Source organism: Falco peregrinus, chromosome 2 (genome assembly GCF_023634155.1).
Source record: "Falco peregrinus isolate bFalPer1 chromosome 2, bFalPer1.pri, whole genome shotgun sequence".
In the NCBI taxonomy this organism is placed as follows: domain Eukaryota; kingdom Metazoa; phylum Chordata; class Aves; order Falconiformes; family Falconidae; genus Falco; species Falco peregrinus.
Window position 1 is genome coordinate 54,906,647 of NC_073722.1, and position 15,008 is coordinate 54,921,654.

At 45.5% G+C, this 15,008-nt stretch overlaps 1 protein-coding gene across 11 annotated transcripts in view; it reads right to left on the reverse strand.

The window, feature by feature from the left end:
- APBB2 (amyloid beta precursor protein binding family B member 2) overlaps positions 1 to 12,877 on the reverse strand; it is a 189,673-nt gene extending 176,796 nt beyond the window's left edge. For 10 of the 11 annotated variants that reach the window (XM_055796098.1, XM_055796093.1, XM_055796097.1 and 7 more), the window contains exon 1: positions 12,742 to 12,846. The gene's annotated coding sequence lies outside the window, so the exon portion shown is untranslated. The other variant, XM_055796092.1, reaches the window with a different exon arrangement.
- Between the last annotated feature and the right edge of the window lie 2,131 nt (positions 12,878 to 15,008).

Genomic DNA, 15,008 nt, shown 5'->3' on the forward strand with positions numbered 1-15,008 from the left:
TTTAAGTTTAAGCATTTCATTGAGCTTAAGATAATGTGTTACTTTCTAGATATCGCCAACAACTATGAAAACATCTATTTCAAAAGCATTAATAATTTCACTATCCTTTTCTATATGGCATGCAGATACTTTCTACCTCGGATTGTATTAGCCTCCAAAAGAGCAAAGCATTTGTACGTGCACTACTCTGCTTGGAGCTTGTTTCACTCACAGCTTTTGAGAGGCAGAAACACGGCTCATCCACAAGCCTGCCACATTCAACTAACAATCCTTTGGAAAACACTAGTTTTTAATCATTGATTTTTACTAACCAGCTGTGGCCATTTGACAAGCTTTGCACAGGGTCTCTCAAGGCCTTTGAAAGCTTCCTGTTGTGCTGTGAAAGCATTTGAGTTAGCTTATGCCTCTGAATTAGAAATAAATTACAGGCACTACTACATTAGGAGCAGCCAAGAAAATGCAAAGGAACGTAGGCTGTGTGTGAAACTCCCAGACCCAAACTTCAGTTTCTGTGAAACAAAAATATGTTTATTCTCTAATTTAGGTACTTTCAGAACCTTTCAAGACAAACCCAGGCCTGTCCTTAAAACAGACAAGGGGAGAAAAGAAAGAAACCTAGAAAACATTTTTAAGTGGGTTTATATTGTAATTAGTACAGAGCATGCCTCCCCACTGCTCCACAGAGCTGAGGCATTCTACAGCCCATTTCATCATCTAACTCTTCCGTGTAATTAAAATTCCTCTTTGTCTTATTTATCTGCTAGCTTCTGCCTCCACCTGAGCTCTCTGGCAAGTGATCTTCCTGAGACAGCCTTTAGGAGCATCAGTCTTCTTCGTGGAATCACAGGGTATAAGTGTCCCTCTCCTCAGAACATGTCCTCCACCAGTTTTTAAAATCTACACAACTTCAGCTTAATCCTCTACCATGACGGATCTAGAATTTCAACACCTCCTTTCAAGCTCGCCTTTCAAGCTCACCTTCTGCCAGAAGGCTTCACATACTGCTAAAATAGCATGCTGCATATACCTGTACCAGAAACATTTGCTTGCAATCTCAGTTCAAAGAGCAACCCCAAAAAGGGGCAAGACCAGTTTCCCACTTGAACGCTGGCCGCTTGAGTAAGTTCTCAAACGTTCACACTGAGCAGTGGGAAAAACTTGGGATATGCTAATACCACATGCCAAGCAAGAACACCCAAGAGCCCAATGCCGCTCTGCAACTAGCATCCACCCCATTAGTTTGGGAGAACTAATGATGCTAGTACAAACATCAGCATCCTGTGAATTTTCCATCCCTGTAGAGCAGCAGAAGCAGTATAGGCAGCAGGAGCTAAAGCTCAACACTGGTTCAGTTTGAAGTTGGATCAGTCACTTGGCGTCTCCTGAATCAGCTCCACCGTCCACTCCTGGTTTTACCTCTGGCGTGTCGTATGGCCTTGCAGTCTTATTTTAAACCTTGGCGCACACATTACTTAAATAATCCACAGACTTAAAACATCCTCAGGACTTACAGAGATGAACCTTAGCAGCTTTCCAGGAGTAACAGGATTTATCAGGCCAAAAATTAAATCGTTACAAACTCAAATTTCTGATTTACAGGAGAAGCTCCTATTTCTTAAATCAAGTCCTAGTGCAAGCTGGAATACTGTCAGACAGATTGAATGCTATTTCTTCCAGCTCTATATTTACACTTCAAGGATTATGCAGAAGCACAGAGCAGCAGGAGACACTGGCCAAATGCCTCGATGTGAACCTTTTGGGGAAGGTTCAGAGAAGTTTGGGTTATCTGTCTTCAAAAAGCTTTTCAAAGCAGTATAGATCTAGATATCCATTAAAACTAAAAGGAGGAGGATCCAAGCTTTGAATTTAAGAAAACAATAATTTTACCTTTTGTGCACATGCACAAAAACTTGGACAAGCATTGCGAGGAAGGTGGGTTTCTCTTCTGCCATGGAAGGAGGCACAGCAGAATAATTTCAGCCTCGCCCATGTAAAATTAGCTATTTATTTTGGATAAATCCCACAAAATATTTTCCACCCAGCTAGCACTCCTACCTGCTGGTTTAGCAGCAGCAGACTGAAGCGCTGTGCTGCACAATGGCAAGCGGCCAGCTGCCAACTCCTTTGCCTCTCCAGAGGCTGAGAGCAGGTCTGCTCATTAAAGCCACCAGCTTTAAGACCGGACAGCAAGGCAAGGACAGAGACAGCTCTCAGCTGCCACGTCTCTGGGGCTCCCAGTGTCACCGGAGCCACTCCTATCAAGGAAATGCTTTCACACAGTCCTTATCAACAAGGCTGGCTGCAAATTTAGGGATACACCTCACCATATCCTTCCAGTCAGCCATTCCCATCACTGTAACATGCATACATATATCAGAAAGGAGAGAGAAGAAAGAGCATCATCACCTCCCGGCTCAACTGGAAAAGCACTGAGGGACACACACCCCCTTTTCTACTCAAAACCAAACAAATAAGACCACATCATCCCACCACATCTGTTGCTACACACTGGCTGGCCAAAATCAGAGCGTGGAGACTGTATTTCAGAAACAGCATGCAGTAGTGCTGGCTGATTTTCAGCTCAAAGCAGGCTAGGAAACAACTGAAACATGACTTGCACTTGAGGTACAAGTCTTTAACAATACTCTGAGGGTCCCACTCTTCCAGCACCTCCTTGGCATCCAGCCTGACATCCCTGGGAGCCTTCCAGTCGTCCCTCTTGATCTCCCCTTCCCTGCATAGATCCCTCACTGAAAAATACCTGAATCTTCTATGGTTTTCCATTGGAGTTATACTTCAGTGCAAGGGCATCACAATACCAACATGCTCTTAGGCTGCAGACACATTTCTAGGGACCACTATGTGGTTTCCCTGACAAACAGCACCATCTTTATCACATTAGGACATATCTATAATTGTTTTCAAAAAAAGACTTACTGGTCCCTAAATGTCCATATACCTTTACCAGAGAACTTCCTGTACTTTACCCCAGTTTAAATCCGTACTTGCATTAAAGGGAAACGTATGGGACATTTTACTAGAAAAAGTTTAGACATGACAAGAATTGGCAAAAAATGCAGTTAGATGAATGCTGATATAACAGCATGTAAAGATTATAAAATAAAGTTAAAACACATTTATATTGTCAAGTATGGTTTTCTAGCAGTTCCTGCATGTGTTTAAATAACAGCACAGTTGGTTTAAAGCCAACATTGCTTTGTCACCAAGTTATTTCAATATCCTTGGTAGTCCTCTTACCAGCCTACAAACTCATCTAGCAGTAAGTCCAAGCTTCCGAGAAGCAAACATCAAATACATTTTTTAATGCATCTCTTTTCAAATACACAGATATCATCAAATGTTTTTCTTATATTTAATAACTTTTTAAGCTAACCTCAAAAAATTTTTACTTGCCTGGATACATGCAGCTTTTCATATATAGATGTGTTAAACCACTCCCTTTACTGATGGTTCTCATGTTGTTTCACTGTTTCTCTCAAATGTGGTGGGGAGGGAAAAAAAAAGAAAAAAAAAAAAAAAAAAGAGAGCGGGGGTGGGGGGAAGCAAGCCAGCTCCCACAGGACTCTAAAAATATGAGTTATTTCCCAAGCAGGCAATTCTCATTATCTTTCAGATTCAAATTATCTTTCTAATTTTTCCTTTTCTCTCTACCTGTCCGTATATATTCCATTTCTGTTGTTTTTTCAAGCTTTTACACCTATAATTTTCGGAAAAAATAACAGCACAGTTAATTTCTTAAAGAGCAAGGATTTTTTTTTAACATTCCAATTTCTTCTAAAAATTTCACACCATAATAATCATCTAACATAAGTAACAGAGTACAATGTTGTTTTGTTAGCCTGGATTAACAGAAAATCTGGGTGGGGTATTTTCTGGCATTTCACACAAGCACACACCCACCACGCACTGCTGTCTCGTGAAGCTATGCATCATCAAGACGGGGTTTTTAATCTATCAACATCTTTAATAGGCTTCAAAGCCTCCAGCTACCCCGCTCCGCCCCGCTCCCACCACAGTGGTGGGAAAGAGCAGACGGGTGATGCTCACGCCACCTCGCACGTCCCAGGTCCCCAGTGGGCTTGCACGAGGGCAGCAGCTGCCCACCATGCTGCCTCCCGCCTGGGCCGAGCGCTCCTCTCCCAGACGGCAGCATCCCCTCCAGCACCAGGACTGAAGCAGCGTGGGACCGTTACAGGTGTAAACACCAGCGTTCAGGCCTCTGCGGTATGGCAGGGCCACACAAGAAGAGGAAGGGAACGAAGGAAGGCAGGACAAACATAGTGCTACAGTACCATCCCTCTGCTAGCCCTGGATTTCCTTTCCTAAGCCAGCTCCACACTGGCCCTCTGCCTCCCCAGGGACCACGCACCCGCTCCATCACCACAGCACTGGACTCCCTTTATCCTAGCAGCAGGGCTTCTCCCCAGATGTTTTGAAACATTAAAACCATCTATTTCGTACATTTTCCTGTGTCAGAGCAAAACAGCTTTATACACAAAGGAAAAGCGGCCATTTAAGCTTTCAAGAGAGAAGAAAAAACAGCAAGAAATTTTTGCAGAAATTACTTTCATTCCTTTGAAATACTTTACATCATTCTATCAAAGGGAGCTACCAAAATTTAATTCTCTCCTAATAGATACTTCCACGCTCATGCCTCTTTCTGCTGACCAGCATCACCACAGTCATTTAGACAGCACGCGTTCAGTACCAGCCACTTCACAGGCAAACAAGTTTCCCACACCAGAACTGCTGGGAGACTCCCGGCGCGCCTGGCCATGTGAGACCACACACTCCACAAAAAGCATCATCTCACACCCAGGTGGGATCAGGAAAACGATCACATCGAGATGCTGCCTCTCCTGCTCACATACAAGACACACAGGACCTAACAAGGTCATCAGGTAGTGCTGGAGGCTCCCGTAACACCACGAGTATCACAAACACCCAGGCTCCCTACTGTATTTACTTCCAGATTAACTTCTTTCCATAAATTCATAGATTGTGCCCTGTACGTATGTATCCGTAACTCATGTAAGCAACCTAATTGAACTATCTTTCCATTATGCTGCACTTAAATCCCAATTTAATCCAGCAAGTGCTGAATTCTCCATGTGAGAACAACTCCCCTCCCTATTTCTCTTCCTTGCAATCCCCTTTCATCTTTCATGCTGGTTCTCTGCACAGCTTCCTCCACAGCTACATAATACAATACCTTGCTAAGAAACATCCCTTCCTAACAATAATCCTCTTTGCAAGTAAATTAATAAGGCAAATGTAAACACGAAAGCAATGAATTAGTTGTCACATTTACCCTAACTACTGCTTCCAGTTCCTTATAACAAAATTCTATATCAAATACATGGGATGGCTTAATGTCAAGCTCCTCATTTGCCCTATTAGGCAGCTGGCCAGTAAGCACCCTGCAGCATCTCCCTCCAACCCATCTGAGAAATTATACTTATGATGTTTCCAATAAAAGTTTAACTAATTTGTGCCAGTATTAGTCACACCAAATTACTGTCATTTAATAACTGTTTGGAGGGCTTTCTAACCCAAGAACACTGCAAAGGAATGACATGTTTCTGCAACAGATAACGAAATATGTAAAGTTTACAGTAGTTTGTTCTGCTCAAACAAGTTAATTCATAAACGTAGGGAACATTTAGTGCCTGCCAGCTTCCTTCCCTGTGGAATCTGTCCTTTACACACAATAATTATACCAGAAAACCTCCGTAACCAGCTAATAAACATAAGAAAAAAAATCAGTTGTGACTAAAAGTCCCACATGAAACACATTTTAGCACTAATATCGAACTTAAGCGGTAATTTTTAAACACCTATTCTACACTTGAAATCTGCAGAAGTAGTTTAGAAATGTTCTTTTGGTGCCTTTGAAAATTAAACTGCACTTGCACTAACAGGGAAGGAAAAAAAAACCAAAACCAAAAAAACCCCACACCTTCAACAAAAGACCTACACACATTGAAAAACCGCTTAAAAGCCTATCATAGCAAAGCATGTCTTGTGCTTACAGGAGGGTTTTCCCAAGGGCAGGCAGAGCTGATGCTTGTCTGATGGATATATTACCTGGGGTGCAACATAATCCAGCAGCGAAGACAAATGAAAGAGAGAAAGATTTCTGTTAGATTTCTACAGAGAAAAGGACCGGCAGACAGTGAGAACTAGATGACTAAATCAGTAGGTTACAACTCTTATTTCGGCATAGCTACAGGAGAACATCACCAAGATTTTAGCATAGGTTTTTAAATTGTTAAGTCCAAAATATTAAACTGTCAAATATAAGTCTTCCAGGGGTTTGCTTAAAGTACTTTACAGCAGCAGGACTATTCATAAGGTAAAACAAACCAGAATTACAAACACTGGCTAGCTGGTATTGAGATCAGAAGCAGAAATGTACATATTTTGTAGCAAACCTTCCTCTGTCACGTTATCACTCTTAATGAACTGCTACTCAAGTTAGTAGTTTATGCCCATGAATATCCTAAAGTAAACTCCATCTGACTTCATTCATCTGAGATCAGTGTTCAGTATCAAATGCAGCACAGACTACTGATAAAGGCAGAAATCTGCATCTAGTTAATCATGCTAATTGTTACACAGGCCACTTTAAAGAGGCACTAATCAGTGTTATACACAGATGCAAAGTTTGTTCAGCAGTAAAAATCACCATCTAAATGCTTACCCAAACAAATACCACATTTTCAGGAGAGACAGAAGCTCAGCATATTTTAGTGAAAAAAACTGATTTGATAGTAGGAGATAGAGGTTCACCTTGAATCTTAAGCTAAATCGAATTTGACCTTTTTAAAGCATAAAACCCCCCACTACACAGTATCTACTCATCATCCTGCAGGTGATGGAGATCAAGTGCCTGCTGCCTTTGTCCAGACAGACCCCATATTCCAGTCACCTCACTACAGAGTCAGCCCTCATACCCGTGGCAATAGGCTTATGCAACCAGGTCCTCTCAGACAAGACACTGCTACACCAGCATCCATTAGCAACCCCAGAGCACTCTCTACAATTTTTCGGTCACATTCTTCTGCCTCCGTATGAAACGTCCTTTGCAGAAGGTGAATGGAAAGCAGTGAAAGAGGCTGCCGTCTCAGTAGGGATCCAGGGAAGTACACAGCTGTAAAGCCTAACACCTCTGCTGGGCTAATAATTAACTCAACTGATGCTAATGATAAAAGTAGACAATTTGGTCATCTGGATAAATCGCATACTGTTTGTATGGAGAGAAACACTGAGCTCTTCAAAGGTGCCAAACATGGATGAGGTACATCCACTCACTTTGACCTATCTGAATTTCCAAAAGGATTTGAACCATGAGCCTTACCAAAAAGGGCTTTTTTTAAGGAAACTAGGCACACAGATGCAAAAGAAAAGGTCCTACTTGTGAAGGGAGAGATGTCTGAAAAATAGCAGCAGGGTTATGGTAAGAGTAAACCATCTCTTCTTGGAACAAGCGGAAGCCTGCAATGAAGTTCAGTGCAGACCCATGCTCAGACTTCGGCTGTTTGACACATTCATGTGAGACAAGGAAAGGGGAATGAGCGGCGAGCTGAGGAAGTTTGATGATTTAAAAAAAAAAAAAAAGTATGTATTGTGGTATCGAGGCCAGGATGTGAGGAATTTCAGACAACCCTGTGAGACTCAGTCAATAACACTGCAGAGGAAAGCTAATGCAAATAAACACAAGAGATTTAAGATGCACATAGGAAAGACACAACCATGGCTATATGTAACTGAGGGATTCCAAACTGACTGTACTCTTGAGCACCATACCATTTCACAGGTTCACAAAATTAACTTGCTAGCAGTCCAAAAAGCAAATCAAACATGAAAGAAAAAAAGAAAACAAAACATGGTTATGCCACTGTATAGCCCCCAAAGCTCACCTACATGTTGAAAACTGCATACAGCCCTGATCCTCCCATCCTTGAGGATATACAGAACCAGGATAGACTCCTGGAAAGCGATGCTCACGATCAGGAACAGCTTCCATACAAACAGTATCTGAGTAGGCAACTCTTCAGGCACGTCAAAGTGAACTTGATGAGGAAGACTGGGGTCTACAAAATCATGAGTGGCATAATGCAGGATCACTCACCATCTCTGCCACACAAGAGCTAAGAGCCACCAAATGAAGGAAGCCAGCTGAGAACAAGCAGGAGGGAATTCTTTACACAGAAGCAGACCCACAGGCAAGCAGCACTCCTGGCCAAAGGCCGTGGAGGCTGCAATGAGGTCCCAGGGGGCCATAAGCAAACCCGACAAGCATTTGGAAATGAAAGCCACCCAACATAAATGAGGAAAGGTTGCACCCAGCTCTGGCTGAGAACAGCCAGAGGCTCAGAAAGCAACTAAAGATGAGGTTTTTAATAAGGTCATCCTGTTTCTTATCTTTCCTTGGGCATCTGCTTACAAGGAGGGGGGGGGGGGGAATAAAGGTTGCAGAAAACAACATCAAGAAGGGAGCAGGCTGAAGTTAAAGGGTTAAAAAGAAAAAGGAAACTAAAGCAGGACACCACACTAAGCATCCCAGCAGTCCCCTCTGCTCCTTAAAGCTCTGGGGACAGCAGTAATTAGTCTTCTGCCCAGATCCATAATGAGACAAAGAAAGAGAAACAGGCACAGAGGTGCTGAGATCCTGCCCATCAAGTCTGGAGCCCATCAGCCCATGGAGCAGTGGCCAGCTCAGACAGGGGCAGGAGCCGGCTGGCAAGAAGATCCCACTCTTTCACAGGGCGGCAGATAGGAAAGCTATAAACCAAAAAAAAAAACCCGTAAGCTCAGGAAGAGGCTTTGGAGGAGCCAGATGAGGAACTGCAGCTTCATGCATTAGATGTACATGTTCCAAGGTCTCCTTTTCCCTGCAAAAGGGATGTGAGTCACAGAGTCAATGAAGCACATCATAAATTCATCCATTTTCACTTCTCCTTGATTAATTTTCTTACATTTGATTTCAGCAGCTGACAGATTAGCCTAAGGTATAAATCAGCCTGCAAGAGGTCTTCATCCCTCCTGATGGCAAGAAACCATTTTCAGTCACAGGGCAAGGAAAAAATGCAAAGCACCTAAAGGCACCTTCAAGGTGCTCCTTGGAGATGAAACCAGGCACCGTGTGGCTTGCTTGAGTCCTTTACTGTATACTGGGATACAGAGATGAACTCTTGGTTGGCCCATCACAGCTGCTTTTTCATTTCTATATTTATTACACCTCTTAGAAGTGGTCAGGTACTGCTTAACAGACACAGGACCAATTATATAGCATCTGCAGCTGCTACTATGCTGTGCTGCGTACACAGTATTTTTATAACCAACTACAGACTTCCCTATGAGTTCAACTACTGCAACCACCATGCTAGAGAAGTCTCAGCTGTCCTGCATAACATCAAATGAGAAAAACTCCACGCACAATTAGCCCAACTAGACTTGTTTTCACATTTGCTTTAAATTGCATTTATTCCAGACCTTCAGACACAGTGTAGTTTGGAATACTGGTCTCAGCTCACACCACCTGAGTCTGCTGTACAGCCCCCTCCAAAAAATCCCCTTTTGAGAGGATTTATGAATTACTTCAACAGGAGAAAAACACAAAGGTTTTCTACAGTTCATTTTTTAGCCTGAAGGATAATAAGCTCAAACAGCTCAAATACACACACTAACATATATCCTCCTTTTGCACAGTTTTGACTTAGAATAAAAAGGAATTTCCACACAATTATATGCAGCTGTAAGCCAACTCTTATTATTTTGGAGGGGGGGGGGAACTAACATGCAAAACATTTCAGAAAGCCACCACTAAGTACATCGCTTTCTAAGAAGTGATAGAAATTGTAAAGCAAGCATTTATTTTTGTGCCAGTTTTGAATGTCAGATTTTAAAAATATGAAACACTAGCACAGAAAATCTATATTCAGCTAACTCAGACATACAGAAAAGCTTTTCCTGAATCACCAAGCCTCATCTCCTAGCCACAGCTAAGCACACAATATAAACTTCCTCCATATCGTCAAGAGCCAGTTTAGAGGACTTGCTCCCACTTCTCCCATTTGAAGGTTGTTCTAGAGCCTCACTCCATTTACGGAAGAACCTGTCTAAATTCCAGCTTAAGTTTATTCATGCCAGTTTACATCCATTTGTTCTCATGCCAACATTGTTCTTTAGCTTAAATAGCTCCTCTCCCTTTCTAGTGTTTAGATCCCTGCTGTATTTGCAGATTGCAATCATATTCCCTCTCAGGCCTCATTTGCTAGGCTACACAAGCCAGGTTTTCCTTGTCTCCCCCAGAATAACTGGTGTTTCTGTTCCTCTGCCTCTCTCTGCACCTGTCCCACTCACAGCAAAGGCAAGAGGACCCATGCCTGGCACTCTCCAGGAGATCACAGCCACCCCACCACCCCTCCTGCCGGTGTCCTGGCCTAACACACTCCAACGTTGCGCCTTTGCTTTCTCCAGGGCAGCAGGACAGCAGCAGTTTGGTCAGCAACAAGGCAGGGCATCCAGCACACCACCTGCTTTGCTGCTTCCAGCAGCAGGGCTCCTTGCTCACAGCAGAGAGCAAAGGCAAGACCTTCTCTTCTACTAGCAAGGGACATGTGGTACAGCTTGTTTGCAACGTGGATGATTTGTTCAGATGTGACTACACACCCTAGGTCAGAGCTCCTGAAAAGCGCAGCCCTGCTATCTGACAGAGATGTGATCAGTGGATTACTCACCATTACCCACCAACTGCCAGGATTCATTTTAGTTTTTCATAGTTCTGCTAAAAAATCCTTACAGTGGGTGCCCTCAAGTACCCAAATTCCTCCCTAACTAGCTCCTAAAGTCACCACTCTCTTCAGCTCAAACCCTGCAGCAGCCCTGCCTAGGGTCCTCAGGGGTTTCCTAAGGAAATCACAATCCCTCCTCACCGAGGGCACAGCAGAGTCCACCCAACACCCCACCAAAAACAACCAGTCTTGTCACTAGTTCCCAACTTAGCTGCAGAACTGAAAAACAAAAGAAATAATCCAAGTTTCAAAGTCATCCATTCCTTCTCCTAGGAAATTATCCCCACGCTGTTCTAATCTATCACTTAGATGCCTCTTTCGCCAGGGACACATTCACTCATGCTGCTTCAGAGCCAAGAATCTCCCTCCTCATTACAACCAAGTCATGTATTCTTCATAACGCATGGTAAAACTATTCTTCCTCCGGAAGAGTCCTCTCCAAACCTCGATTTCCCTTAAGTGGCCAAAACCCCTCAAAATAAGAGACAAAAAGTATTCCAACACTCGTCACTGTAAAGGAAGAATAAAAATACCCACACTCGGCACGGCTGTTCCAGGCAAGGAAGTTAATCAGCCAAGATTTTGTCCCAAGGTCACCATAAGAGGATGTCTCTCCCTTGAAGTGCTAGGACATCTGCACACTTATTTTAACCAAATGCAATCACGCAGGCAGAAAATAGTTTTAAACACAAGACAGGCAATTCAGTCAGGCTTTCAGAAAATACTAGAGCATGAGATGGCAGGATGATGACATGTCAGATCTAGAACAAACTGGAGGAACACAGTGGAGAGCCAGAGGACACAGCAAGCCTGCAGCAGCACAGCAGCAACCCATACCTCGGCTTCTGGGGCAATACAGATCCTTCAGTGAAGCACCGAAACTCACTGCAGACACTGTTACCCTGCACAACTGACCGCAGATACCGTTATCCTGCATGGCTACCGACAGCATCCAGCAGCCACAAAGCCCACCAGCCCATCGCCAGCACAGGGCTGGGTTTCTTCTTGGGCTTACTTCTTTTGTGTTTAAAACACAGAAGTGCACTTATCCTCCCCAGCAGGCAGGAGCCCAGCCAAAAATTACAAAATACTGCAAACAAGCAGGCAAAACAACAAATTACAAACAAAAACCATTATACTTTCCATTTTATCTGTCTGAACTCGTCCTCTATCTGCAAGGAGAAGCGGCTCCGCTGCTGCCCTGGGACCCAAGCGAATTCCTGAGAATTTCAGGTGGGACTAAATGGGGTCCCCGTTTTGTTCCGAGTACTGTATTTTTGCATATCCCCATTTGCAACCCCACATGCAACCCTCCAGTACGATTTAATCACGAAATTGAAAAGCCCACTGTAATAAACCCCCCCAAAAAACCCAAACCAACACAAACGAACAAACAAAACCCACAAAAATTCCCCAAAAAACACCAAACAAAACACACGACCAAAAAGAAGCTACTACTTCTACAGGCACTTCTGCCACTTCTCCTGCTTTTTACCTCACACGCAGGCTCCCCCCCCGCCCCCCCGCCGCAGCAGAACGGGACCCGCCGCCGCTCCCACTCGGCGCCCGCGGGAGGAAAGCCCGCGCTCGCACCGGGGCTCCGGCCAGCCCTGCAGCAGCGGCGGCACGGCCGCACTCCTGCACGACCGGGAAAGGCAGCGGGAGCGGGCCGGCGGGCCGGCGGCGGCACCCGGCACCCGGCACCGGCCTCGCACGCCCGAGGCCGGGATGCGCCGGAGCCCCCCCAGGCAAGAACAGCGGGAGCCTTCCCCGGCCTCCTGCCCGCTCGCACCGGCAGCGGGCCGGCCGGAGCGGCGGCACCGCACACGGGGGGCCCCGCGGCGGGACACGCCACGACACGCCACGACACGCCGGCCTGCCCTGCCCGCCTTCCCTCCCTCCGGCCCGCCGCGGAGCGCACCTGCCCGCCGCTCCGCTCCGCTCTGCGCTGCGCCGCCCGCCCCGGCGGCGCCCGTAGCCCGCTGCGGGATGCGGCCAGCCTTCCGGAAACGCTTCCCAGCCCGCTGCGCTTACCCAGGAAACGATTCCGGCCGCCGGCCGCCGCCGCCCCTCCTCTCCCTCCGCCCCGGCCGCCGCCCGCAGGGGGCCGGGCAGGCGCGGCGCGGCACGGGGAGGGGGGTCGCGAGCCGCGCCGCCATGTTGTGCGCGCCGCCGGGCCCCCGCTGCCCCCCGCCAACCGAGCCCCGGGCCGTGGCGGGGGGCTTCCCGTCAGCAGCGCATCGGTAGCCTGCAGAGCCCGTGCCCTTCCGTAGGGGGGGTAGCGTTTGTGCGGGGCGGCGGGCGTGCCGCTGGAAAGAAAAGAGAAATAATCGTTTCTCCTTAGGAGAAAGCGTCGGGCTTGTGCTTGGCGAATGCCAGGTCGAGGCGAGGCAGTAGCAGTTACGGTCTCCAAATGCCACCTGCTGTGTCCCAGCACTCCCCCAGCAGTGAGGAGAGCCAGAGAGGTAGGCTGGCAGGCAGGTTTGGAAGCCCACCTAGAAGCATGGGTTGGTTTCCACGCTGGATTTGGGCTCCAGTAGCAGCGTGGGGGTGGGTTAGACGCCCACGTGGCTGATGGACATGGCGACCCCTCTAGCCACGGGCTGACGGGGGTCTGGGCACCAGCGCCGCGCCCGGCTGCCCTGTTCTTGTGGGTCTCAAAAGTTACGTAGCCGGCACGGACGGAGAGAAACGGGCCGTTCCCGCGGTGCGGCAACATCCCTGCTCCAGCCCGCTTGCCGTACTGCAGGTACGCTGAGAGTAAATCCCTAGGCACGGCTGGAGGTGGATGAGTACAGAATCACAGCAACGTCCCAGGCACTTGTTTGTGAGGCTGCAAAGAACGCAGCCGTGGGAAGACCCTTCTGTTTAAAGCCCTCCACATCTGTGGGATTTTGCCTGTTGTGTCAAGACAGGCTTTTGAGATTACAGGGGAAAGAACTGCTCGTTGCTAAAGGAAAAAAAAAATCCACATGGGATGCTAGCTCAGTGGAAAGTGTGTAACTGCTAACAGACCTTTTACTCCCACACCTCACAACCTTAGGACGTCCCTGGAACAGCAGATGAAAACAATCGGCAGTAAAATACAGTGTCAGTGTCATACTGGAGTGACCGAAGATATACAAGGAGGTCAAAGAAGACTATTACAATAATGAAATGGCCAGCCTCATTTTCTCTTAAATGAAAACACATTTAGCAATCCTGCTGAAGTGCCCGAGTCTACTTTACAATTTATCACACCATTTATAATGGCAAATCTGTTTATCTGGAAAAGATGCTTTTTCCTATGCATTCCAGAACCTTCTTCGGTATTTTGTTCCTTGGCTTTACAACTAAGCTCCTGGTAACAGCAAAATGCCCATGAACTGAGCACAATTAAAGGGATCATTGAGATCAATAAGAATACAGCATCTTTAATTAGAAATATTTATGGGTTTGGAAGATCATATTGACATCCACTGGGCTAAAGAAGAGGAAAAAAAATGCAATTATAACTCTACAGTGATGAATAAGAAGAAGCAACAATTAGGCAAAGATGTAATAATTCAGAGCAAAGCACCTAGAAACCACGCTTTAATACATAGTCTTAAATAGATTGTTCTTGTTTGTAGCAGTACCCACATTTTTCCATTTGTCTTAAAATCAGATATGATTTAAACTTCCAATTTGTTTAAAAAGAGCAACACTTTTATAAGCTAAAACTCACATTTTCATTTATATTTTTAGATCCAGAACTATGATGAAGCTCCAAAAAAGGCCTTCAAATAGTTGTAATGATCTGTAATAGAAACATGTCATCAAGATCAGTTCCAGAAGGAGCTGTGACCTCCTGAGACATCCAAATGTGGTTCATCAAATTCCAGCATTTGCAAATCAGGGTGCTTCCCTTTTCACAAAGCACATCATCCAACAGGAAGGAAAGCTTTTATGCTTTGATGGCACACTGGAGCAGAACTCCCCTGGAATTTGCACTTTATTGCCTAGAGATGCAAGGCAACCATCGGGTTACCCAAGATTATTAGTGAATAGCCTATTAATACATTACCCTGACAGAAATGGCCAGGCAAGACACTCTCAAATTCACATGCCTTTGACAAGAAGTGTAAAAGCACTGCATGCATTGTGGGTTTTGCTAGGCAGTTAAAATTGTGATTAACATTTATTTACGTACTCTATATAATGCACTTT